This window comes from Neovison vison, chromosome 2 (assembly GCF_020171115.1).
Source record: "Neovison vison isolate M4711 chromosome 2, ASM_NN_V1, whole genome shotgun sequence".
Classification (NCBI taxonomy): Eukaryota; Metazoa; Chordata; class Mammalia; order Carnivora; family Mustelidae; genus Neogale; species Neogale vison.
The window spans coordinates 168,531,690-168,558,254 of NC_058092.1; positions in this window are offsets into that span (position 1 = coordinate 168,531,690).

Genomic DNA, 26,565 nt, shown 5'->3' on the forward strand with positions numbered 1-26,565 from the left:
AATTTTTTTTCCCACTCAAAATTATAGGAATTTTTGAATGCCTCTTTAATCTTTAAGAATTTACCCAGCAGCGTTTTAAAATCATACTCCTTCATGCACAAGAAGGCCAAATATTTTATGCATCACACAGTTACATTTTGTAGAGAATAATAATACTTTGGTAAAGAAGAGATATAAGTAGAGGATAAAAGGGTTTTTTTCCAGTTATTTCTTCTCTGACTGAATAGGATTTTAATGTTTACAGTTGCTGGAACAAGCATTATCCTCTTGCTTGAAACAAGGACTTCATTAGGAGAAAGAGAATGTAAGTAAGGCAAGAGTAGGTAATGGACTTGAGGAGTTCGGGACAGGCTGAGGTTTTGTCCGAAGTTTCACTAAATATGATGGTTTTGATTTTTCCTATCTTCCACATGTACCTTTATCTGATCATGTTACCTTCAAAAACTTTTTTTAAGGGAGTGGTTTTGACTTTTTAGATTGTGGAAGAGGTTGGAATTAGGTAGATCCATAACACCCTGTATTTATCCCTGCCGTACAGAGTATATCCCATCTGGAATACTATGTTATGATTGGCTATTTACTAAAGATTATCGCTTTTAGGGAAGAAACCATATCTTGCTAACCATTCATCTCTAGCACATGGCAAAGTAATCCATGCATTTTTGGTGTGTAATAAATCTTTATTGAGTGAAAGAACAATTAGAATTTAGCCTGGTTGAAAGGAATGAGTTATGTGCATTGGAATTGGTTAGATATAAAAGATGATGGGAAAGGTAAAATCTGAAATGATTACAGGAGAATTTAAATTCAAGTTCATTCTTCTTTAGCTATAGTTCAGTTAGAATTAGTAATTTCCTAGGTCAAAAGCTTCAGGCAGGCTTTTGATATCCTAAAGGAAATTTGCCAGAAAATTCAGGGGAGGGGATGTGCATGGAGGAAGTTAAAGCTGCTGGCCTGTGATCACTTTCCCCCATGATTAGCCTGGGGTGTTCCAGTAGGGCGGAAAAAATAAAAACGGGCAGGAAATGGGTATACTCGTCTTGTAAACATTACCTCTAGACAAATATACCAATATTTGCTAGGAGACAAATTCTTACCCATCCAGTATTTTGAGTGGGATGTTTCTGTTCTGCATTTACTGTAGGAAACAAACTTATAAAGTCCGGATTTCTGAAGCACAGCTCCCTGGAAAATGTCACATAAGCTGTACAATTCTTAGGGATATAAAATGCAGGTGTTTCATAATTTTAACACTTCCTTGTCTTGTGAAAGACAGTCTGCAGCCCTGACATAGAGACTTTTTATTATTCTGGACAAAAATGACATGCTTAATTAAGAAGGAAGCCCTGGGAGCATTGTAGGCTGTAGTAGACCTTTCCCTGCTTTTCCTGTCCCTCTTGCTTGCTTATATTCTTAAAATTACTAATAAAGTTTGATACTGGTTGTATTAGTTTGTTAGGGCTACTGTGACACAGTATCACAGACTAGCTCCATTAAGCGACAGAAACCCGTCTCACAGTTCTGGAGTACCAGATGAAGTAGCCAGCTTTTGGTTAGAGGCAGTGTTCTAAGAAAAAGATAAGATGAAGTCAGATAAGAGAAGCTAGATGGATGGATAGGTGATGGTTGGGAAGGCAGGTAGGGAGGTAATCTCTGCACACGTGGTTCCCATCCAGCATGGAGGGGTGCACCTCTGGGAGCCTGCAGAACAACCAGGGCAGATGCAGCAGACTCACCTCTTTGTTCTCATACTCAGCCCAGAGCATGCTTTCTGTGATTGTGTTAGTTGGCTGAGATTGCCAAAGAAAGTTCTATAGGTGGGGTGACCGAAATAACAGAAATTAATTTTCTCACAGTTCTGTAGGGTAAAAGTCCAACATCATGGTGCTTGGTAGCTTTGGGTTCTTCTAGGTCCCCTGCTTGGTGTGAAAATGGCCACCTACTCAATGAGTCTTCATGGCCTTTTAATTTCTGCTGCTCTTCTTCTGACACTGAGAACATCAGTACTGTTGGATTGGGACCGCCAATATGACCCCAGTGTACCTCCCGTTCTTTATGGGCCTAAACACCACATAAATAAAATTACATTCTAAAGTTCTAGGGGTTAGGACTTCAGCATGTGAATTTGGAAGAGAACACAGTTCAGTCCAAAACACTGGATAAGGTCTCTAACCTACTATCCATCTGATTGGAAAACTTAATCTTTTATGTTAACTCAGAACACAATAGTTGCTGTGAGTTGTGATACTCTTTCATTGATCTAAGAGCTGTACTGTTAGGAAAACAGTTGCACATTGTAACAAAGTCACATAGATAGTTTTTATCACAAAGCCCATCACAGCATAAAAATGTAAAGTGAGTGTCTGAAATGAGTACATCATTTAATAATGTGTTACTTGCTTTCTAAATTAGTATAGTTGGTTAAACCTTGCATCTTCTACTTCTTTGTGTCCTGATGTTGAATATTTGCTTGTTTCCCCAGCTGCATTAATGCAAGATAGCAAACATTTTCCATTAAAAAACTTGATTGGTACTGTAAGAGAATATTGTAAACTTTCAATTAGGGAACTTCCCCCACCCTTTTAAAATTTATTTTATTTTTTTAAAGATTTTATTTATTTATTTGACAGACAGAGATCACAAGTAGGCAGAGAGGCAGGCAGAGAGAGAGGAAGGGAAGTAGGCTCCCTGCTGAGCAGAGAGCCAGATGTGGGGCTCGATCTCAGGACCCTGGGATCATGACCTGAGCCGAAGGCAGAGGCTTTAACCCACTGAGCCACCCTGGCACCACTTCCCCACTTTAAACCAAAATAAAAAGTTAAAAATAAAGGTTTGATATTAATATTAATCCCTTTTCCTCTTTATACCAATTATGAGTTTATGGCCATATGTGATATGTACAACAGTTAGAATTTCATCAACATATAACCAAAGTAATCTAATTTTAGCCTATTTGTGGACTGTTACTTTTATTCCCCCTTTAGGGGAAGCACTGTCTCCAACCCATGGTCTAATTAGAGGGGTTTTCATTCATTTTCTCTAACACCCTTACTCCAATATAGTGTTACTTTCGGCTTTGTCATGGGTCACTCCGGCGACAGTGATCACCACCTGGAACCTTGATCCTATTTGCTTGATATTCCACTGTTCCCTTTTCCTTTGCTTCTTTATCTTTCATTCCCTACATGGCTACCATCCCTGTCTGTTTGATATACAGAATGAATATACCAAATTTTGCCTTAAGCTCTAGTTCAGGGCCAGCATTGGCTACTTACCATTCGTTCTTGGCCTTTAATAGTTCAACAGCTAAATATTTACTTCAACTTCATGTAAATACCATCAGAACCAGCACAAACATGGAAGTGCTCTCAGTGATTTTGGAAGCATACCTTGTTTTACTCATAAATGCCAGTTTTGTGTTGAGAATGCAGTCATAGCATTGGACACATCACAGAATTAGGGTAGCAAAGGGAGAGTGTGCTTCTTTCATTTTTTTTTAAATTTCTCTCTTTTTTTAAAAGATTTTATTTATTTATTTGACAGAGATCACAACTAGGCAGAGAGGCAGGCAGAGAGAGAGGGGGAAGCAGGCTCCCCACTGAGCAGAGAACCAGATGCAGGATTCAATCTCAGGACCCTGGGATCATGACCTGAGCCTAAGGCAGTGGCTTAACCCACTGAGCCACCCAGGTGCACCCCCACCTTCTTTCATCCTTCTTAAATTATGGAAAATCTGCATGATAGGCAAAAAGATTGGAAATTCATTATCATACACTTTCACAGTATGTTCAGGTAATCTGTTTAAAAATTCTTGGAAAAAAAGTTCTGTGGGTTTTTTTCAAGATTTTATTTATTTGTCAGACACACACACACACACACACACACACACACACACACACGGAGAGCCTGCACAGCAGAGGGAGTGGCAGGCAGAGGGAGGAGAAGCAGGCTCTCTGCTGAGCAAGGAGCCTGATGTGGGGCTCAAACCCAGGATCCTAGGATCATGACCTGAGCCAAAGGCAGAAGCTTAACTAACTGAGCTACCCAGCCAATCCTAAAAAATATTTTAATATTATACTTCATTGATGCAAATGCTGAAGTCAATACATAACAAATGGCATGTTAATACAGAAGTAGACTTACCAACAACCAATGATTGCTTTAGAGAAAAGATATTGTTCATGGAAAGCACTGAAGGATTCAATCACATAATGTCTTCTGTACTCAAGCATTTCATACATGGTGATTGTGTCCTGTACCTGGAGAAAAAAAGTTGCTAAAATCTGTAAGTATGCAATTAAATGTGAGATGCAGTTTGGAATCCACAGGTAATTTTGTTATCAGAAGAATCACTTACATAGCTCCACTGTGATCAGGTGGCGGCCGTGTTATGGGGGAGACATGCAAACAGAAAAACCAGAAATAAAAATGAGAGTGAAGGGCAGTAAGTTGGCTTTTGCAAATACTCAGAAATGCTTTTCCTCAAGCTGGAAGACATCGCTTCTGTTTGTGGGATTTCTTCTGTGTAATTGCACCATCAGCATCAACCGAATCTTCTAGTCTAAAAAAGAGTTGTTTTTAATTGATTATTTTTAGCAATAAAAGGAGACTTAAAAATTTGTGACATCATCCTTGACTATAAATGAATGAGGTGTAGCCAAACCAAATCATATTACGCTCCTCCCCTGATCTAAATTAGAAGTAAGCATCCATTTAGTATGACAAATATTCGTTGTCTTACCTGCAGGAGGAAGTAACAAGTGATAGTGTTAAGAATTACTTTTTCCGTAATGCCAAATGATAACAAACAAAATCTTGATACTACCCTTTTTAAAATTACAGATTCACAAAACTATTTTGTAATTTTGGAATATGTCTTATCTTTATATCTTAAATATCCATCCTCTGAGTATGACATTCAGCTCCAACCTTGGTGTGGGATAAATTGTAACTCTTAACACTCAGGTACTGAGTATATAGCTAAAAGGTTGATTTGTTCCACATTTAATATGCACATTTGATTGCAGGAAGCTCAGAGCAATTTGTGAAGGAAATAACATTGTAAACAATTAAACATTAAAGTTCTAGTTAATGGGTCATTCCTGGAGCCTCAGGAAGGGGATCCCAGGGGATTTTCCCCTTACTCATGACTGAGGTTTGTTGACTTTGGATTAGCATGGGTTTTCTGAGAAACCCTCATGTCAAGCCCCCCGACCCCCCTCCTTCTAAAATTCACACCTTTTCCTGCAAGGAGAGAGCTTACTTCTCACCCACCCCCCTCTCCGTGCTAGCCTGCACTCTTCTTGGCACCATCTCCAGCTCCCAACCCTGATGTTCCTGAACTCTCAGCTGCTCCAGTAGCTGGGAGGCTTTGGTGGTACAGGAGCTGTGCTGGAGATGGGCCCCGGGGACCCTTTCCTTTCAGAACTCCCTCCAGGGGGAGCTGCAGCCTGCCACACCATCAGTACTGAACTGCCCAATAAGTGACTCTTTCCAAGGACAAACATTAATATTTTAAGAGACTATATGCTTTTAGTTCATATTTAGAAATAATATTTCCTACATTAACAATGTCTCTGCCCTGCCCTTGGAGTATATTGTTCCTCAGTGTTGCTCCGAGGGGCTTTTAATTTCTTTTCTCATCTTTCCATGGCTCACAAGAGTCATAAAAATGTACATTAGCCTTTAACGTCCACTTTTATTGAGACCTGGGGACAGACTCCGTATTCCATTCCACTGTATGGGATTCGGGCCTGCCTTTGATTTAAGGGGAAGGGAAGCTGGTGATTACCAATACGTCCTACATCTGACCCACAAATAAATAGTTAGAAGACCTGAGTAGGCACATTATCATGCTGCAGAGCAGAGAGACATAGGAAGAGAGGTTGGAATTAGAATAATGATAATTCACACTTCCAGTTCACAGTGCAGATAACTGTATCAGACTCCCTCTTCCAGAGGGCAACATGGCCATTGGAAAGGGTCCTCAGAGTGAGTTGAGGCTTGAGGATTTCTTTCCAGACTTAGAACAAAATGGAATTCTGAGGACTATGACCACCCAGTAAGTGTTAAATTAACCATTCAGAATTATCTGATTATGACAAAACTGGGACTGTGGCTACTGAGAGAGAAATGGGCTTCAGAAAAAAAGATATTTCCTGGTCCAATGGGGAAAACAAGGCCGTGGACAGAGCACAGAGTGGTGATATGGAAACTCGGGAATTCTACTCAGCGTTTGGTGTTCCAGGTGGACCATGGCTTGCAAGGGTGGATGTGCTTATCCATCATCCATTCATGTAATCAACCACTTTTTTTGAGTTCTAGGCTTTGGAACTTTGTGTATCAGTGAATATAGCAGGCAGGGATCATTGTTGTCACAGAGCTGACATTCTGCAGAAGAAAGATAGTTAAAAAAGAATGGAACTATTGAAAGGTCCCCCACTAATGGGTCCGTGATTAAAGGAGAAAGACTGATATAAAGTGAAGGTCAAGCAAAGCTTTTTTTTGCACCAAGCATCAAGAATCAAACCAACCGGCTGGGGTCGCACCTCTGATGGAGAGGGCGACCTCTCTGCCTTTAGAATAGCTTTTAAGGGCGAAGGCCATGTGGTTGGGCCTGGCCACGCACAGGTGGCCAATGAGATTGTAACATACAGAGAAAGCTGCACAATCATGTTAGGTCACACATAAGTGACCAATTGAATTACAATTTACCCTATAGTAGACATTTGAACTAGCCTATCACCTTGGTTAGAACTGGTGCCCAAAAGGGACCCAAAGGGCGGGGCTCATATTCCTTGGTAGCTAGGGAGACAGCGTGCACCCCCCACTGATTGGATGTCTCCAGCTGGCCTGACCCACTGTTGTATTTGGGCTTTTTTACCTGGACTGTTTTCTGGGACTTGTTTTTAAGAAGTCCCCTGCGGGGGGCAGGGCAGGGTTAGTTTAAGTTTTACTGCATAAACAACAAAATGACTGTTTAATCCAAGATGGAATAGCTCTGGCTAAATAGGCTCTTACAGTATAGTAATAGTAGTTTAGACTATCTTAAGTTCCATGAAGAGAAAGCAGGGAAAGGGTTAGCTTGACAGGGAGTGGGTTGAAAGAAATTTTTAAAAGATTTTATTTATTTATTTGAGAGAGATTGCAAGAGCAAGAGGGATAGGGAGAAGCAGGCTCACTGCTAAGCAGGGAGCCCAACATGGGGCTTGATCTCAGGATTCGAGGCCATGATCTGAGCCAAAGGCAGATGCTTTACCAACTGAGGCACCAGGCATCCTGGGTTTAAAGAATTTAAAGAGGTTGGTCCCCCCCCCCCCCCGCCTGCCTCTCTGCCTACTTGTGATGTCTCTCTCTCTGTCAAATAAGTAAATAAAATCTTTAAAAAAAAAAAAGAGGTTGGTCCCTAAGAAGACCACGTTTGAGATGAGGAAGTGAGCTCTGTGTGGAGGAGCACAAATCAAAGACCCTAAGCACATTGTGGCTGGAATATTCCATAAGTAGCAGTAGGCTAGTGTGATTGGAAAGATGTGAGCTCAGAGAAATCAGGGAGAGAGTGAGAGAAATAGCAGGGCACTAGAATCACCTGCAGAGTTGTGGGTGTTTTCTCTGGGTGATAGGGGATTATCTTTAAGGATTTGAGCAATCCTGACATATCTGATTTATTTTTTAAAAGAATCACTCCGAGTGCAAGCTGAGAACCATTTAGAAGATACTAAAACAAGTCAGGCAATACAGTATGGTAGCTTGGAACTGGGATATATTAGAGAGATGTAGACAGATTGGCCACGCACAGGTGGCCAATGAGATTGTAACATACAGAGGGACTTGTTTTTAAGAAGTCCCCTGGGGGGGGGCAGGGCAGGGTTAGTTTAAGTTTTACTGCATAAACAACCAGCAGGATCTGCTGACAAATTGAATGTAGATTATTTGAGAAGAGAGGAGGGAAGAATATATCCAGTTTTATAGTTCAAGCAACTGGGATGATGGAAATGCCATTTATTAAGTTGACTAAGTTGGAGAAAACTACAAGAGAGTTGTGTTTGCAAGGAGTAAGGAGAGGAAAATTAATATTCCTGGTTGCGAAGATTTTGAGGTTGACATACAAATGGACAGGTCAAGTAGGGCAGTTGCATATAGGTCTGGCTTTCAAGGTCATTGTGTTGGTATAGAAATTATTTTGGGAATCAACATCATGCATGAATTATAATAAAAAGTTCTCTGGTGTTAAAGGAAATTCAGAGAGCAGTGCTAATTTTGGCTTGTCTCCTTAATCATTGTTTTATATCTTGATTCACTGCTACAATCCAGTCCTGGTGTGAGCATCTGTATTGACATCTGTTTATCATCAGGTGGTGTATTCTACTGGTGAACAGCAGAACTTGGAATAAATTGTCTGAGTTTTAATTCATCTGCTTTGTCATGGACAAATTACTTAATCTCTTTATGCCATAATGTTCTCATACATGAATTATAACTATTAGTATTATCTATCTCAAATATTGTAGTAGTAAGAATAAAATGAATTAACATATAGTAAGTACTTGGAACACTTTTGGATACATAGTGAATCCAATACATATTAACTATTATTCTTATTCTTATTTTTATTATTAGTGCTTTTTATTCTGTATTAATGTCATATTTGAAACAGAAGTAATTTGAGCATATCATTGCCTCTGTCAGTTTTGAGTGGAGAAAAATAATTCTAATTTAGAGCAATTACCTTATTGATATTTATATGTGTGATTTTTGGTTGTTCCTAAATTATAATTATTGTTAATTATTATAACTTAATTACTTTCCCCAAACAACTAATTTTTTTTGAAAAAACAATTTAAAAAGGACTTTCTACCATGTTTCTTGTAATGATTTATAAATAAATCTTATTTATTTGACCATTTACTGAGCTTTGTGGTTTTATCAATGTAGCTGGATTCTGAGCAGAGGTACTTACTTTATGCATTTTTTAACTGAGAAATAATTCACACATATTAAACCATACAGAATTTAAGATGTAATAAGGGGAGTTTTGATAAATGAACTCATTCATGTACTCTTTTAAGATCTACAGTATTTCCATCACCCAAGAAAAATCTGCCTTGTCAACCCCAGGTAATCAGTTACTACTACCCCCAGTAACCATGTTCTAATTTACTGCCTCATATATTACTTTTGCCTGTTAAAGGACATTACCGATTGGAATCAGACAATATGGGTTCTTTTGTGTCTGAGTTCTTTCATTCAGCATAATGTTTTTGAGGTTGATCCATATTTTGGGGTGGATCAGTTTCTTTCTATTGTGAAGTATTTTTTCATGGTTAAGATACACCAAAATTTATTTATCCATTTTTTCTGTTGATGGACATTTTGGGAGCTTTCTGGTGTTTTGGCTAATATGAATAGATTTGCTACAAACGTTTTTACACAAGTCCCTTTGTTTACCTGTGTTCTCACATCTTGTGAATAAATAGCTCAACGTGGGATTGCTGCATTGTAGAGTAGTAGTTGCATGTTTACCTTTACGAGAAATTACTGGATTGATTTCTAAAGTGCATCTATACATTCACACTTCTACAAACATTGTATGAGAATTCCAGTTGCTCCACAGTCTTTTTCTTTTTTTTTCTTTTCAGCATAACAGAATTCATTGTTTTTGCACCACACCCAGTGCTCCATGCAATACGTGCCTTCCTTAACACCCTCCACCTGGCTCCCCCAACCTCCCACCCCCCACCCCCGCCCCTTCAAAACCCTCAGATTGTTTTTCAGAGTCCATAGTCTCTCATGGTTCACCTCCCCTTCCAATTTACCCAAATTCCCTTCTCCTCTCTAACGCCCCTTGTCCTCCATGCTATTGGTTATGCTCCACAAATAAGTGAAACCATATGATAATTGACTCTCTCTGCTTGACTTATTTCACTCAGCATAATCTCTTCCAGTCCCATCCATGTTGCTACAAAAGTTGGGTATTCATTCTTTCTGATGGAGGCATAATACTCCATAGTGTATATGGACCACATCTTCCTTATCCATTCGTCCGTTGAAGGGCATCTTGGTTCTTTCCACAGTTTGGCGACTATGGCCATTGCTGCTATAAACATTGGGGTACAGATGGCCCTTCTTTTCACTACATCTGTATCTTTGGGGTAAATACCCAGTAGTGCAATTGCAGGGTCATAGAGAAGCTCTATTTTTAATTTCTTGAGGAATGGCCCCAAATCTGCAAGACAGGAAACAACATGTGTTGGATAGGATGTGGAGAAAGGGGAACCCTCTTACACTGTTAGTGGGAATGCAAGTTGGTGCAGCCACTTTGGAGAACAGTATGGAGATTCCACAGTCTTTTTTTTTTTTTTTGCTCCACAGCCTTACCAACACTTGGTGTTATTTTGCTTTGTTTCATTTTTGTTTTTTGTTTTCCAGGAAACGTGCATTCACTGATTTTCCCATTTACTGCTAGACTCTCAAACAGTGTATTTTTTTTTAAACTTTATTTATAGAGCAGTCTTAGGTTTATAGCAAGTTGAGAGGAAGGTGCACATCTCTCATATATCCCCGGCAACATGTGCATAGCCACCCCATTAACAACATTGCCCATCAAAATGGTACATTTGTTATATTGATGAACCTGCATTGGCACATCTTTATCACTTCACATCCCTGGCTTACATCAGGGTGAACTCTTGGTATTGTACATTGTGAGTTTGAACAAATGGATAATGACATGTATTCAGCATTATAGTATCATACAGAGTGGTTTTACTGCTCTAAAAATCCTTAATGCTCTGCTTATTTATCTCTCTCTTTCCCCTAGGCTCTGGCGAACGTTGAGTTTTTTACTCTCTAATTGTTTTTTTTTTTTTTTTTTTTCTTTTGCAGTGTTGTATACTTGGAATCATACAATAAATAGCTTTTTCAGATCAGATTCTTTCATTTAGTAATAGGCATTTAAGATTCCTCTATTTTGGGATGCCTGGGTAGCTCAGTTGGTTAAGTATCTGTCTTCAGCTCAGGTCATGATCCCAGGGTCCTGGGATGGAGTCTAGCATCTGGCTGGCTCCCTGCTTAGCAGGGAGTCTGCCTCTCTCTCTGCCTGTTGCTCTGTCTGCTTGTGCTCTCTTTCTCTTTCTGTCAAATAAAATCTTAAAAAAAAAAAAGGAAAAAAGAAAAAGATTCCTCCATGTTTTTTAATGGCTGGGTAGCTTATTTCTTCTTAGCATTGAATAATAAATATATTGTCTGAATGTACCACAGTTTATTTAGTCTTAAAGGACTTTCCTTGATTCTTTGTCCAAATACTAAGCTGTATCTGTTAGGGTACAGAGTCGACCACCCCTCAATTAGGCAGAGAACACTTTCGATAATGCAAGTCACACAGCAAGGTTTATTTCCAGCAAGCTGGGGTCCAAGTATCCGCCTGGTGCAGCGGGTTTCAACAAGGACCCCAAGCACTCAAAGCCAAAGGTTTATGGAGCATTTTCAAGGCACTTCTTCATGGCTACATACATATCTTGCACCCCACTTTGACAGTTAACTTTGTTTAAACTTTTGCCATCTCAGCATCACCCTGGCTCCATCTTGGTGGTTAAGTGAGATTTAGGTTTAGAAGAAATTTAACATTATTTACATTTCCTTCTGCCTCAGCCTCCTTCAGTTTTATGGTGGGGAGGGCGACCTTAGGCCTCGAGGAACTGAGCCCTTTGTCTCTGGAAACTGGGCCATTGAAGAGATAGCCTTTTTGTTGGTTGTAAATCACCAGGACATTTGCAAACCAAGGGAGACTCCTGTCTTGCAGGATTGTGATCTCTGCAAGTTAACTATTTGTTTTCTTCAACATCTGGTCCCTGGTGGTGCCATCACCTAACTGCCCTGGTGGTATATGATTAAGTTGTTTCTTAGGTTTTAGCTACTTCTCTTATCTCAAGTTAGGTGCGCCCTGTGGCCTGGCTAGGGACGCTCAGTAAAATGGCTTCCTGGCCTTCAGGATGGCCATTCTTATGCTAACCCACTCTTACAGTGCAAGATGCCAACTTTTGCTTTGCCAAGATGCCTGTACTTATGTCAGGGCTAGACTCCAGGTGGGAAGTGGGTACAGCCTTGTTTTTCTCGGCCTTCACACCTAGAGCTGGTTTCTAGGACTTGATTTTAAGTCCCCTGGGGGATGGGAGCAGGGACGGTAAAAGAGGTCCTTACATATCTAAGCAAAGTAAGAATCCAGGAGGCCTCTCCAAAAACAAAACTAAAAACACCCTGATACAGCACAGCTGCCAGGGACATCAAAAACAGCATGGGAGTTGTGACTTTTTTGTAGGGCTGGGGGATGCGTAACTTAAATTTGTGAATACTGGAAGCATTCACTAATCATCTCAGAAAATACATACTCTAGAAATAAGGCAAATCTAGCCTTAGAGAAAAGGCATAAGAAACAAGCATTGCATAACAGGAAAGGCATAACCAAACAAGTCATTAAAGCATAATGCACAGATCTTCTCACTACTCTTATTCAACATGGTACTAGAAGTTGTAGCTAATGCAACAGATGAGAAAATAACAAAGTAGACTGATGTGAAGGAAGACATAAAACTGTCTAGAAAAGGGAACTGAAGACCAATATGTCATGAATAGCTACAAATTTTATTTGAAATTTTATGAGATTTTATGAATTTTATGAAATTTTAGTAGAGCTAATCAACACTGTATAGAAATGATGATACATTAAAATAAAATGGTGTTTATCCTAGGTAGGGGACCAGATAGAAAGGACTTGAACATAAAAGGACCTGAGATAAATAAATAAAGACGAAGAACCTGAGAATCCTCTTTGGGTCTCTCTTTTCTTGTAATATTTTTGTCTGGTTTTGGCTTCAAGGTAATGCTGACTTCATGAAATGAAGAGGGAATTACTCCCTTCTTTTTAGTGTTTCGTATGAAGTTAAATAGAATTGGTATGATTTCTTTTTTTAAATGTTGATAGAATTCACCAGTGCATCTGTCTGGTCTGGAGTTTTCTTCATGGAGAGGGGCTTAATTTACTGATTCAATTTCTTTAGTAGATACAGGACTATTCAGGTTATTTATTTATTGTCTTTTTTTTTTTTTTGAGGCATAATTGACATACAGCACTATATCAGTTTCAGGTGTATAACATAATGATTTGATACTTGTTTATGTTGCAAAATGATCACCATGAGTAGTTAACATCTTTACCATGCATGGTTACAGGTTTATTTTTCTTGTGATGAGAACTTTTAAGATCTACTCCTTAGCAAATTTCAAATATGTAATACACTATGATTAAGTATAGTTGGCATGATAATATTACATCTCCATGACCTGTTAATTTTATAACTATAACGTTGTACCTTTTTATTTATCTTTAATTGAGCTTTGGTACTTTGTGTTTTTCAAGGGCTTTTTCCATTTCATATAAATTATCAAAATTATTAGCATGACATTATTCATATTTCCTCATTATCGTTTTGATAACTACAAAATTTGTAGTAACAACTTCTCATTACTGATAATGGTCATTTGTTATCTGTTTTTTTTCCCTCAAGTGGTATGGGTAGAAGTTTGTCAGTTTCTTCATACACTGTGGAGAACATTTGGTTTCATTGCTTTGCACTGTTGCTTTTTTATTTTCTATTTAACTGATTTGCATTCTGATCTTGTTTTTTTCTTTTTTCCTTTACATAGTTTTTGTTTTATTTGTTCTTATTTCTCCTAATTTCTTAATATAGAAGGTGAGGTTATTAATTTAAGACATTCCTGGGGCGCCTGGGTGGCTCAGCGGGTTAAAGCCCCTGCCTTCGGCTCAGGTCATGATCTCAGGGTCCTGGGATTGAGCCCCACGTCGGGCTCTCTGCTCAGCAGAGAGCTTGCTTCCCCCTCTCTCTGCCTGCCTCTCTGCCTACTTGCGATCTCTCTCTGTCAAATAAATAAAATCTTTAAAAAAAAAAAAAAAGACATTCCTTCATTTTCAGTGTTGGTACTTATTTAATCCTATAATTTCCTTCCAAAAGATGGCTTTTGTGGCATCCCACAGATTTTTATGTTTTTGTTTTTATTCAAGTCATACTACTTTTCAGTTTCTGTTTTGACTAATTATCTGACACACAGGTTACTTAGCATTGTATTATTTAATTTTCAAATATTTTTGGATTTTCCTGTGACCTTTTGGTAATTGATGCATAATTTACTTATTTATTAAAAGATTTTATTTATTTATTTGACAGACAGAGATCACAAGTAGGCAGAGAGGCAGGCAGAGAGAGAGGAGGAAGCAGGCTCTCGACCGAGCAGAGCGCCTGATGTGGGGCTTGATCCCAGGACCCTGGGATCATTACCTGAGCTGAAGGCAGAGGCTTAACCCACTGAGCCACCAAGGCACCCTTGATGCATAATTTAATTCCATGATAATAAATAAGCACATTTTGTGTAGCTTGAGTCCTTTTAGATTTATTTAGACTTGTTTTATGGATCAGAATAAGATACATCTTCATAAATCTTTTGCTTGCATTTGAGAAGAATGCATATTTTTTTGTTGTGTGGCATTTTCCATACATCAATTTGGTCAAGTTGTTTGATTATATTGGTCAAGTCTTCTATAGCCTTACTGGGTTTTTTTTTTTTGTTGTTGTTGTTGTTGTTTTTTTTTTTTTTTTTTTGGTCTCATGTTCTGTTGTTTATTGAGAGAAAAGTATTGAAATCTGTGACCTTAATTTCTGATCTGTATATTGTTCCTTGCAGTTTATCAGTTTTTGCTTCATGTAGCTTGAAGTACTGTTATAAGGTTGATGGTTAATTTTATGGTTAAACTTGGGTAGGCCATGGTACAAAGATATTTGGTCAACGTTATTTTATATACTTCTGTGAAGATATTTTTAGACTGAAATTACATTTTACTCAGTAGACTTTGAGCAGTATATTGTCCTCATCATATGCATTGGCCCTATCCAGTCAGTGGAAGACCTTAAGAAAAAGACTGACCTCCTCCAAGATGGAGACAGCTCTGCCAGCAGAGTGCCTGCAGACTTGAATTGCAGCTCTCTGGTCTTAAGCATGCTGGCTACTCTGAACTTTGGACCTGCCAACCTCCATGATCACTTGAGCCAATTCCTTCTCTGGAGAATCTTTAGGACTCTCAATATTTCCACTTTTAGGATTGTTTTGGTTTCTTGATGAGTAGACCTTTCATCATTATGAAATGACTTTTATTTACTTACATCCCAATTGGTATGCTTTACTTTTAACTCTGTCTTGTCTTGTGTTATAAAGGGATTTTACCTTCCTTTTTTTGGGAGGGTAGAGGATTAGCAAAATAAATGGACATCATTTTACTTTTCATTTATTTATGTGTTTATATTTAACTTGGGTTTCTTTGATTAGTATATAGTATTAAATTTTGCTTTTGAATGAAACCTGACAGTTTCTGTCTTTTGAGTAGAATGTTTAAACCACTAACGTTTCTATTGTAAATTTATTGTTTGTTTTATATTTGTTCTTTTGTTCTTTATTTCTCTTTCCCATGTTTGCATTCATTATTTTTCCTTCCACTTCATCTCTTTGCTGACTATATTTTTTGTGTTATTACACTATACACTATACACTATACACTATACACTATTACATTATACATTTTGTGTAATAACACTACTGTGTTATTTTAGGATGCTTCTTATTTAAGTACGTGTTTAAATTATCACAGTCAATATTCAAGTGATATTTTACCACTTAATAGTATAAGAAGGTTGTAGTGGTACTGTCCATGTATTTTCTCCTGATTTTTGTGTTTTTGGTCATATATAGCATGTTACTTTTATCATATGTCTTACATATATACATATATACATGTTATCCCCCCCAGTATATTGTAATTGCTTTTACGAAGCTGTCCATTAACTTTTCAACATATTTAAACCAAGTAAAATTAATATACTTACCCATGTATTACCACTACTGTTTCTCTTTGTTCCTTTGAACAGGTCTGCAGTTCCTTCTGGAATCACTTTCTTGCTTTTTGAAGGAACTCCTTTAACATTTCCTGGAATGTGTCTTCTGGTGATTAATTCCTTCAGGTGTTGTATATGTGGAAATGTCTCTATTAACTTTTTTTTTCAGAGATATTTTCACTGGATTGATATATTTAGGATGACAGCTTTATTCTTTCAATGCTTGAAAAGTATTCTATTGGTTGTTGCTAGCAGTTTTTTTTTTTCAGACAAGAAATCTGCTGTCTTCTTTGTCTTTATTTTACCATAGGTAAAATATTTTGTTTTATTTTTCTGACTGCTTTTAATATTTTGTCTTTATCCCCTTTTTGAAGAATTTGATTATGATGTGCCTTGGTTTCATTTTTAGTGTTTCTTTTGCTTTGATATTGTTGAGTGTATTGATTTATTGATTTATGTAGCTTTCCTTGAATTTGGAGCATTTCCAGACATTATTTTTTCAAGTAATTTGTCTCTCTCTCCCTCTTGTCTTCTTTAAGAGTTCCAGTTTCCAAGTATATTCACAGCTTGAAGTTGTCCTATATGGCATTAATATTCTTTTCTTTTTTTCTGTTTTTAAAAATTTATATGTTCCATTTGTATAGTTTCTATTGCTGTGCCTTGAAATTCACTGTTCTTTTAAACTGTAATGTCTAATCTCCCATACAGTGTATTTTTTTATTTCAGATATTGTAGTTCTCAGTTCTTTGCATTTGATTTGGGTTTCTTTTTGATGTCTTCTGTACCTTTTTTCTTAAATTTATGAGCATTTGGAATACAGTGATAATAACAGCTTTAACATCCTGTTCTGCAAATCCTGGTATCTTTGTCAGTTCTTATTCATTTATAGTTCATTGATTCCCCACCCCTCCCCCGATAATTATGTACCCTTTTTTTTTCATTCCTGGTACTTTTTTATATTGGATGGTAGGCATTATGAATTTTACCTCTTTTTTCTTTTCTTTTTTTTTTTTTTCTTTTTGAATTTCTATAAATATTCTTGAACTTGTGCTGGATGAAGGTAAGTTCCTCAAAAGTAGTTTGATATGTGAGTCTTGGTTTAATATCTATGAGTAGGGCAGAGCGGTGCTGCTCCTTGGGCTGACTCTCCCCCTATTTTAAGGCAGGAGCCCTCTGTCTGCTCTTGCCAGCTGCCCCTGATCTGGGTGGAGCTGAACCAGTCTGGGTGTTAGGGGATTGGGGGGATAGTACTCTACTCAGTTATCTGCTCCTGCTGTGCACTATCCCTTATAGTCCTCTGGGTGGCTGTCCCTGCCCAACCCCCCAACTCTGGTAGTTTCCTGACACACGTGCCCTCTTCAGTACAGGGGAACTACTCTGTGCATTGCAGACATGCTCCCTCTCTGGCACTTTGGTTTTAGAGCTCTGTCTGCCTGATGAGCCTGTATTCTCTGGAGCATTTCCTCGAACCGAGTCTGCTTGTCTCTGCCTGGGTGCCCTCTCTCCGCATCGTGGTCTCCAACACCTCTCAGAACAGTAAACTGGAGCAATCAAATTATCTCATCTGTTTCTTCCAGACACCACCAGCCTTGTTGCCTTTTGTCATCAAAGCAATGTTTGGGGCGCCTGGGTGGCTCAGTGGGTTAAGCCGCTGCCTTCGGCTCAGGTCATGATCTCAGGGTCCTGGGATCGAGTCCCGCATCGGGCTCTCTGCTCAGCAGGGAGCCTGCTTCCTCCTCTCTCTCTCTGCCTGCCTCTCTGCCTACTTGTGATCTCTCTCTGTCAAATAAATAAATAAATAAAATCTTTAAAAAAAAAAAAAAAAAGAAATCCATTAAAAAAAAAAAAAGCAATGTTTGTATATTTTTTTCTAGTGATTTAGCTGGTTCTATTAGGAGGGCAAGGCTTGAAACAGATGTCTCTGGATTTAGGACACTGATTTCAGATGCAGGCTTCATCCAGAGCCTTCAACGAAATATTCTTTGATGTAAAAAATACATATATATTTGAAAATCATGGGTTTAAAAATACAACCTATTACTAAATACCTTATTATTGAGATTGATACGCTCTGAAATTCATTGTAATTAAAAGGAGAACATATTGGGAAGGGTTAATAAATTTAAGGAAATGAGTTGTCTTATAAGAATGTTTTATTTAGTGTGACTTAATCAGACTTTTTTGATAACTAATTTAGATTTTTTTAATGGAATAAATAGGTTTTTTTGGGAAAAGAAATAAGAGATGTAACTTTGGAGCATGTGACATTGTAAGATGGGTCAAGTTTAGGGGACCCTCAATAAAAAATCAGCCAATAGTATGAGGAAATTGGATTCTTGGGGAGTGACATAGGGTATGGGAGAAGTTAAGAGTAACAGAGTGAAAATCATCAACATGTAAATTCTTAGAATTTCACATTTTGCTCTTAGCTAGTCACTTTCTTGTCTATTATGCTTCCTGGCTGGAGGAACAAAGGGTTACATATCAGAGCTGGGGACAGGCCTTGCTGTATAGGAAAATTGTACAGTCTGTCTCTGTGCGTTGATTTGTTCCTGTGAAAAACACAGGATTGTTTTATGGACAAGAAGAAAAGTCTGAATGCCAAAGCTTCTTGTTATAGATAATGGTCCTAATTGTGACCTAATTTTCATAGCAAGAGTCAGTGGCATCTGTATCTTTGGGGTAAATATCCAGGAGTACAATGGCAGGGTCATAGGGAAGTTCTATTTTTAATTTCTTGAGGAATCTCCACACTGTTCTCCAAAGAGGCTGCACCAACTTGCATTCTCACCAACAATGTAAGAGGGTTCCCCTTTCTCCACATCACCTCCAACACATGTTGTTTCCTGTCTTGCTAATTTTGGCCATTCTAACTGGCGTAAGGTGATATCTCAATGTAGTTTTAATTTGAATCTCCCTGATGGCTAGTGATGATGAACATTTTTTCATGTGTCTGATAGCCATTTGTATGTCTTTATTGGAGAAGTGTCTGTCCATATCTTCTGCCCATTTTTTGATATGATTGTCTGTTTTGTGTGTGTTGAGTTTGAGGAGTTCATTATAGATCCTGGATATCAACCTTTTGTCTGTAGTGTCATTTGCAAATATCTTCTCCCATTCCGTGGGTTGCCTCTTTGTTTTCTTGACTGTTTCCTTGGCTGTGCAGAAGCTTTTCATTTTGATGAAGTCCCAAAAGTTCATCTTCACTTTTGTTTCCTTTGCCTTTGGAGACATATCTTGAGAGAAGTTGCTGTGGCTGATATTGAAGAGATTGCTGCCTATGTTCTCCTCTAGGATTCTGATGGATTCTTGTCTCACATTGAGGTCTTTTATCCATTTTGAGTTTATCTTTGTTTACGGTGTAAGAGAATGGTCGAGTTTCATTCTTCTACATATAGCTGCCCAGTTTTCCCAGCACCATTTATTGAAGAGACTGTCTTTTTTCCACTGTATATTTTTTCCTGTTTTGTCGAAGATAATTTGACCATAGAGTTGAGGGTCCATATCTGGGCTCTCTACTCTGTTCCACTGGTCTATGTGTCTGTTTTTATGCCAGTACCATGCTGTCTTGGTGGTCCCAGCTTTGTAGTAAAGCTTGAAATCAGGTAATGTGATGCCCCCCCGTTTTATTTTTGTTTTTCAACATTTCCTTAGCAATTCGGGGTCTCTTCTGATTCCATTCAAATTTTAGGATTATTTGCTCCAGCTCGTTGAAGAATACCGGTGGAATTTTGATCGGAATAGCATTAAAAGTATAGATTGCTCTAGGCAGTATAGATGTAGAGAAAAGAAGGGCCATCTGTACCCCAATGTTTATAGCAGGAATGGCCACAGTCGCCAAACTGTGGAAAAAACCAAGATGCCCTTCAACGGACGAATGGATAAGGAAGATGTGGTCCATATCCACTATGGAGTATTATGCCTCCATCAGAAAGGATGAATACCCAACTTTTGTAGCAACATGGACGGGACTGGAAGAGATTATGCTGAGTGAAATAAGTCAAGCAGAGAGAGTCAATTATCATATGGTTTCACTTATTTGTGGAGCATAACAAATAGCATGGAATTAGAGAGGAGAAGGGAGTTGGGGGAAATTGGAAGGGGAGGTGAACCATGAGAGACTATGGACTCTGAAAAACAAACTGAGGATTTTGAAGGGGCGGGGAGTGGGGGGTCGGAGTACCAGGTGGTGGGTATTATAGAGGGCATGGATTGCATGGAGCACTGGGTGTGGTGCAAAAATAATGAATACTGTTATGCTGAAAATAAATAAAAAATTAAAAAAAAAAAGTCAGTGGCATTCTAACTCAAAACAGGATTCCATGAATTAATATGAGCTTGACTTCTGCCTTATTTTCTCTTAAAATTTCTTAGGCTGTGCCTTGAAATCAGGAATCTTGAATTTTGGAGATTGCTTGGTGTACTAGAGAATGTCAGAGGAGTGGAAAGTGACAAAAATAAATCATACTCCAGGTACTAGAATATACAACCTCACGCAAGCTCTGCTGTATATCTGTGACTCATCCTCTGAAAAATTGGAGTAATGATTCCCTATCCTTACATAAACATAAAGCATGATAGAATGTTGCATATCATGGGAAATATCTTGTTCTCATCTAAAAGACATGTCACTTTCCTCAGATCTGTTATTTTGCCTCCTGGTCAGGTTTCTGGATTGAATATATCTGGATTAGTTTAATCTTAACTCATTAGCTGCTTGGTTTGTGGTAAATCATACTTTCTCATTCACCTAAGGCACCTATATAACCTCTCCTAAATCTGACAATTATCCCCTATGTTTATGAAATGCTTAGAATTCTAACTCCTGAACATTGCATCTGGTAAGACTATGGCCAGAAAATAAAGCAGCAACAGACTATGTAAGGGGAAAAAGCCTAAGAAAACATTTTTCGAGCTCATTCACCTCCATCAAGACTGGTGAATTTAAACTGGCTCACTGAAGCAGCAAATACATTTTTATCTCCCTACCGAGCGTAACCTCTGTGAAATCACAGACTTTTTCTTCCATCTCCGGGATCTCTTTCCTCTTCAGTGGATTCTTGATGACACCGCAGCACTTGAGGTGTATTTCTGGTTAACGTTTGACCATGTTAAGTGTTAATTTGACAATTCACGTTTTGCTTGTGACATCAGTAGAACTCTGAATATGTCAAGGAGAAAGGAAAATGGGCTGATAATATTTAAGTACATCTCATTGCATGGAGATGTTTAATATTAGTGTAATAAGAGACAACCAGTATTTTTGCATTCTTTCTCTTAAAAAAAGCAAATGTGCAGTTCTCTGTCCTTATTGACTTCTCTGCACCTAAAAAATGAGAATAAATCTTGAGAGTTCAAATAAAATTACCAACTCATGTGAGAAGATTTAGAAGAAGAATTTGAAGTCTTAAGTGATTTGTGGTTCAGAGGAACAAGGTTGCATGACATCCTTTAGCTGTACTTTTGTAGACTGTAGGACTTTCAAGTTTGAGACGAAAAGTCAGCCCTAGCATAAAAACAGTAATAGTTACCAAGTGCTGAATGTTTACCTATGCCAGGTACTATGTGGCTTTACATTGAGTCCTTCAAGAAACTCAAGATTTAAAGTATAATCTTCACTGTACAGGTGACAGCATTGATGTGTAATGACAATAAATTCCATGGCCACGGCCACACAAACATCAGTGGAAGAAATTACTTGAAACTGGGAGTCTCCTGATTGTCATGTCCTTAACTGTTAGAGACTAATGTCCTTATGTCTTTACCCTTTATGAACTAACAAGTAAAAAAGAAAAAAGAGGATTTTTGATAATTGACTTGCTGGAACACAAACATATTAGCTGAGGAAATCTTTCTATGCGATAAAATAGCTCGTATTCCATTTTCATTATTAAAAGAGATAGAAATAAAGAGATGCAAGTAGGAAATCCCCCAGTTACTATTTAGTCCACTCTGATTGTGTTTGATTTCTGGTAGGCTGTACAGTCTCCATGTTTATTTTATATTTAATTATTTCGTGTTTTTACTTATTCTTTCTAATTCTTCTGAATTTAATATACTGTCATCATTCTAACTTTTGGAGGTGGATATTTAAATAATGTCTTCAGACTAGTTTTCTAACATTTACATTTAATGTTATTAGGTACCTTACAACAGGGCTTTAGTTGCTTCCTACACAATTTTATATGTATATTTTGTTAATTTTTTTATATGTTTTATTTTAATTTTTCATTTTACCTTTGAGTTTTTTATTAGTCCTTTAATTTCCAAACATCCATGGATAACTATCATATTTGCACTATGATCAGAGAGTTTAAAACATTACCAGCCTGGTAAAACTCTCTGAAACTTGCCTAGAATGTGCCAATTTTGAAAATTCTGCTATATATACATACTTGTTGGTTAGCTTTGTTGATTACTAATGAAAAAGTATTAATATGCATTAATTGTGAATTTGTCTTCTTTTAAATTCTGTCTGTTTTCTGTGTTTCAGGCTATGTTATGTGCGTACAGATATGGAGTTTTAAATCTTACTTGTGGCTTGACTCATATGACTTTATCTTTTACAGTGTCTGTTGTTTTAAAAGCTACTTTGATTGGGGGGGGGGTGTTGCCTGGGTGACCCAGTTGGCTGAGAGCCCAGTTCTTGATTTCGGCTCAGTCATGACCTCAAGGTCGTGAGATCGGGCCCTGCATCAGGCTCCATGCTCAATACAAAGTCTGCTGGAGATTCTCTCTCTCCCTCTGCCTCTACCCCCGCTCTCTAATAAATTAATAAAGGCCACTTTGTTTCATGCTAGTATGGGTACACCAGCAACACATCTGTTGTGCTTTGGAGGGAAACTTTGTCACTTATAGTACATGGCCACTTCCATACATGGTCACAATCCAATAAGGTAATGAACCTATTCAGTAAGTTTTATTAGAGAAGAAAGAAGAGAAAACAGGAAAGAAGGAGAAAAGGGTTTATGTCCTTAACATCCTATGAGTAAATTATATTAGTTTTCTGTGACTACTGAAACAAATTAGCACAAGCTTAATGGCTTAAAGCAATACAAATTAATTATCAGATAGCCCTGGGGAAAAGCTTTCTGAAGTGAGGCTCACTTGGCTAAAACCAGGGTTTTTGTAGGACTGTGTTTCTTCTGGAACTTCTTCTTCTTTTTTTTTTTTTTTTTAAAGATTTATTTATTTATTTGACAGAGAGAGATTACAAGTAGGCAGAGAGGCAGGCAGAGAGAGAGAGGAAGAAGCAGGCTCTCTGCTGAGCAGAGAGACCGATGCGGGACTCGATCCCAGGACCCTGAGATCATAACCTGAGCCGAAGGCAGCGGCTTAACCCACTGAGCCACCCAGGCGTTCCAGAAGTTCTTCTGGAACTTTTGGGGAGAAGCTATTCCCTTCCTTTTTCCAGCTTCTGGAGGCTGTCCTCATTCCTTGGCTCATAGTCCATCTTCAGAGTTTGCCGTCTTTCAGTCCTGTAAACACATGGCTTCAGACTCTGCTTGCTTCATCACATGACCCTTTCTATCTCTAAGACTCTTTCTTCTGCCTCTTGTGGTTGGAAGGACCCTTGGACCCACACAGATAATTTGGCTTAATGTCTCCCAAAGGGCAGCTGCCTAGTGAACTTAATTCCACCCACATCCTCAATCCCTCTTCTCCATGTAACTAAGCATAGTCAGAGGTTCCAGGGGTAAGGATGTGACCTCTCTAGACCACCCGTAGTCTTCCTATAACATGCCATTCTGAGGCCCCGCCTAAAACTTTATGCTAATTATCTGAGTTCATCATCTTCTGGGGCCTTCTCAATTTCAGTTGTTTGTTTTTCCAGGTACACAGGAAGAGATTAATAGCAGACCAGGGTTGCTCAAGTCTGTCCATTCCACAGCAAGTCCTGTTTTCAGGAATGGCCTTGGGGAAATAACCTTTGAGCTGTTGGAATATTCTGCACGACACAGATCTTTTTGTGTGCCTCAGTCTCTGGGCCACCCCTGCCTACATGGTAGGATTGCTCTGAGGGGCTGAGGTCTGAGTACCAGGTCAGTGAGGCAGGCGCCACCCCAGTTAAAACCCTGGACTCGAGACACAGCTGAGCTTCCCGTTCACCAAGGCTTTGAACCTGTTACCACCCAGTGCTGCTGGCGGAACTGATCATGCCCCATGTGACTCCCCTGGAGAGTACTTGGACAGCTTGCTCCTGCTTTCTCTTGGACTTCTCATCCTCCTTTATCTCTTTGCTGATTCCAGCTTGTATACTTGGCCATTATAACCGTACTGCCAGTGTGTTGGCCTGAGTCCTGGGAGTCCTTCTGGTGATACTCCGAGCCTGCGGGAAACCTGGGAGCCCTGGGCATACACATGCTGCAAGACTGGTGCTCTGGCTTCAGCATCAGCTCCCACTTCTCCTTTTCTTGGCCCCATTTGAAACTGAGGAAATCCACAGACTACTTCAAGTGATACTGTGTGTTTCTGAGGTCTGGCTTAATTCCAGCTTCTTTTGTCCCTTGAACTTGATTATTATTTTTCTCCTGAATCTATGAGACTGTTCAGACTCGACTTACCTTAGGTGCTTTTTAGTGTCATTGCTTTTCACTCAGCATCTTGCCTCCTTTGTACGGATGAAAACTGACAAGTGCATTGTAGTTGAAAGCGGTGCAGAATACTGGGCTCATCTTGAGGTGTTTCTAGTCCCCCTAATAACGTCCTGTGGCTCTCTGAGGCCACGTTTATCTGACACAAGCTTGTTCTTCAGGCGGAAGTACACTTCTCTCTGTCCCCACTTGTGCCTGCCATTAATCTCATGAATTTTTCCTTGAGCTCACTTACTTCTTGTAGTGTGGTTCCAAATGCTGCCAATATCAGCCAGATAGGTGCTACTACCATTCGATTTTCTACTCTTTTCCTAAAAGGACAAGTCCATTAGCTTCACAGTCTGCCTCCTAATTTACCTTTGCTGACAGTTTCTCTGACTGCAATCTCCAATTGCAATTGTTTTTTTCTCTCTTCCTTCTAATTCCTTATCCCGTGCTACATTAGGTTTTATTCGTGGCAGCAACCCACTGCTGATAGCAATTTCTGGCTTCACATGGTAGACATTTATTTCTCACTCATGGTGGTTTTATGTAGGGTGTAGCTGTGTGACACATGGAACTGGGGGTGAGGACTGTTTGATCTTACAGCCTCCCCATCAGAAATAGGATTTGGGGTTTTTTGTTTTGTTTTGTACTTTGGCTGGCACTTGTGTCCATAGCACATTGTTATAACTAGCTGCATGGTACAACTACAGTAGGGCTGGAAAGTATAATTTCCTATTTCTTAGTGGGAAAGGAACTGGGTATTGCACAAGTCAGGGCCACCCTGAGAACTAGCATTTGTTGACTTATGCCAGTCTCCAGGGTAGGAGACTTCTCTACATTATTTCTCTTAATTCTTAAAATAACTGCAAAACAGAACTATTGGTCGCGTCCCTGAGGCTTCTGTAGATTTAGAGCCTGCCTGTGGGTCACGTGATCACTTAGTACAACAGCCAGGGTTTGAATCCTGAGTCTGACTCAGTCTAGATCTGTATGTTTTCCTCTTCTGCATAAAGCGTTTATGCAGTACTTATTGACCAAGTAAATATCATGTGTTTTGGTACGTGGTGCTGTCTTATTCAGTTTTCTTTGGGGGAATTTTTTTTTTTTTTTTTTCTGTTTGTAGATTAGAAAAGCAGGTCCAGTGAAGTTTTACTCATCCTATTTGATAAAAAAAAAAAATAATAAAGTAAGCTTTCCCTGTGCTTTGTGGGTATACTTTGTATGGGACTTTTCATATCATTAGTATGGATTGCAGTAAACCATAATTGGCACAATGCATATTTTCATAAAATCACAAAGTTGTTTTGGTTAAAAAATAAGTTTTGGGAAAAAATTATTGAATTTAGTTCAGTCTTTTGTGTGAGGCAGGACTGTGGCTTATAACAACATCTCAAGAAATCCCTCATTTTCATGGAATGTGAACATAGATCTTGTGTGTGGGAGAAATGTGATCTGACACCTGAAAACAAGGGACACCAGGGGCTGTGCCCCCTAAACATGTACAATTTATGCCAAAACCAGCTGTTTATATCAAAGCTTGAAATACAATGTTATGAGTTAAGACAGGCTGCATTTTGTCTGCATATTGGGAAGAGCAGATGGCCTGCTTTGTGCCACATAGCGTGCACGGTGCTGCAGTGTGATTTTTTGTAGACTTTTTGAAGGAAATTGGTAAGTTTACGTGACCTTAATTTGAAAACGGGTGCCCTTACTCCCAATCTTTATGCCATTATGAGCAAACTCTACTTGTCAGCATCTCCTAAGCTTCTAAAATAAACAGGAAACTGCTTCTAAAAGATGAGGAAATAAAGTTGAAAGAAAGGTGAAACAAAATTAACCTAATGTCACAAGTAATCTTCTGTCAAAAGAGTCCTTGGGCAGAAATATGGAAAAACTACTGTGAGCCTTTCAGACCAGTGATACACAGATAGGTTCTGAACTTGGTAATTAACCTGCTGTGAAGAGTCTTGATTATCAAGTATGACCATAACCCTTTTGTTTTAGAGAAAAATATTTGTAACTTTACAAGTTTT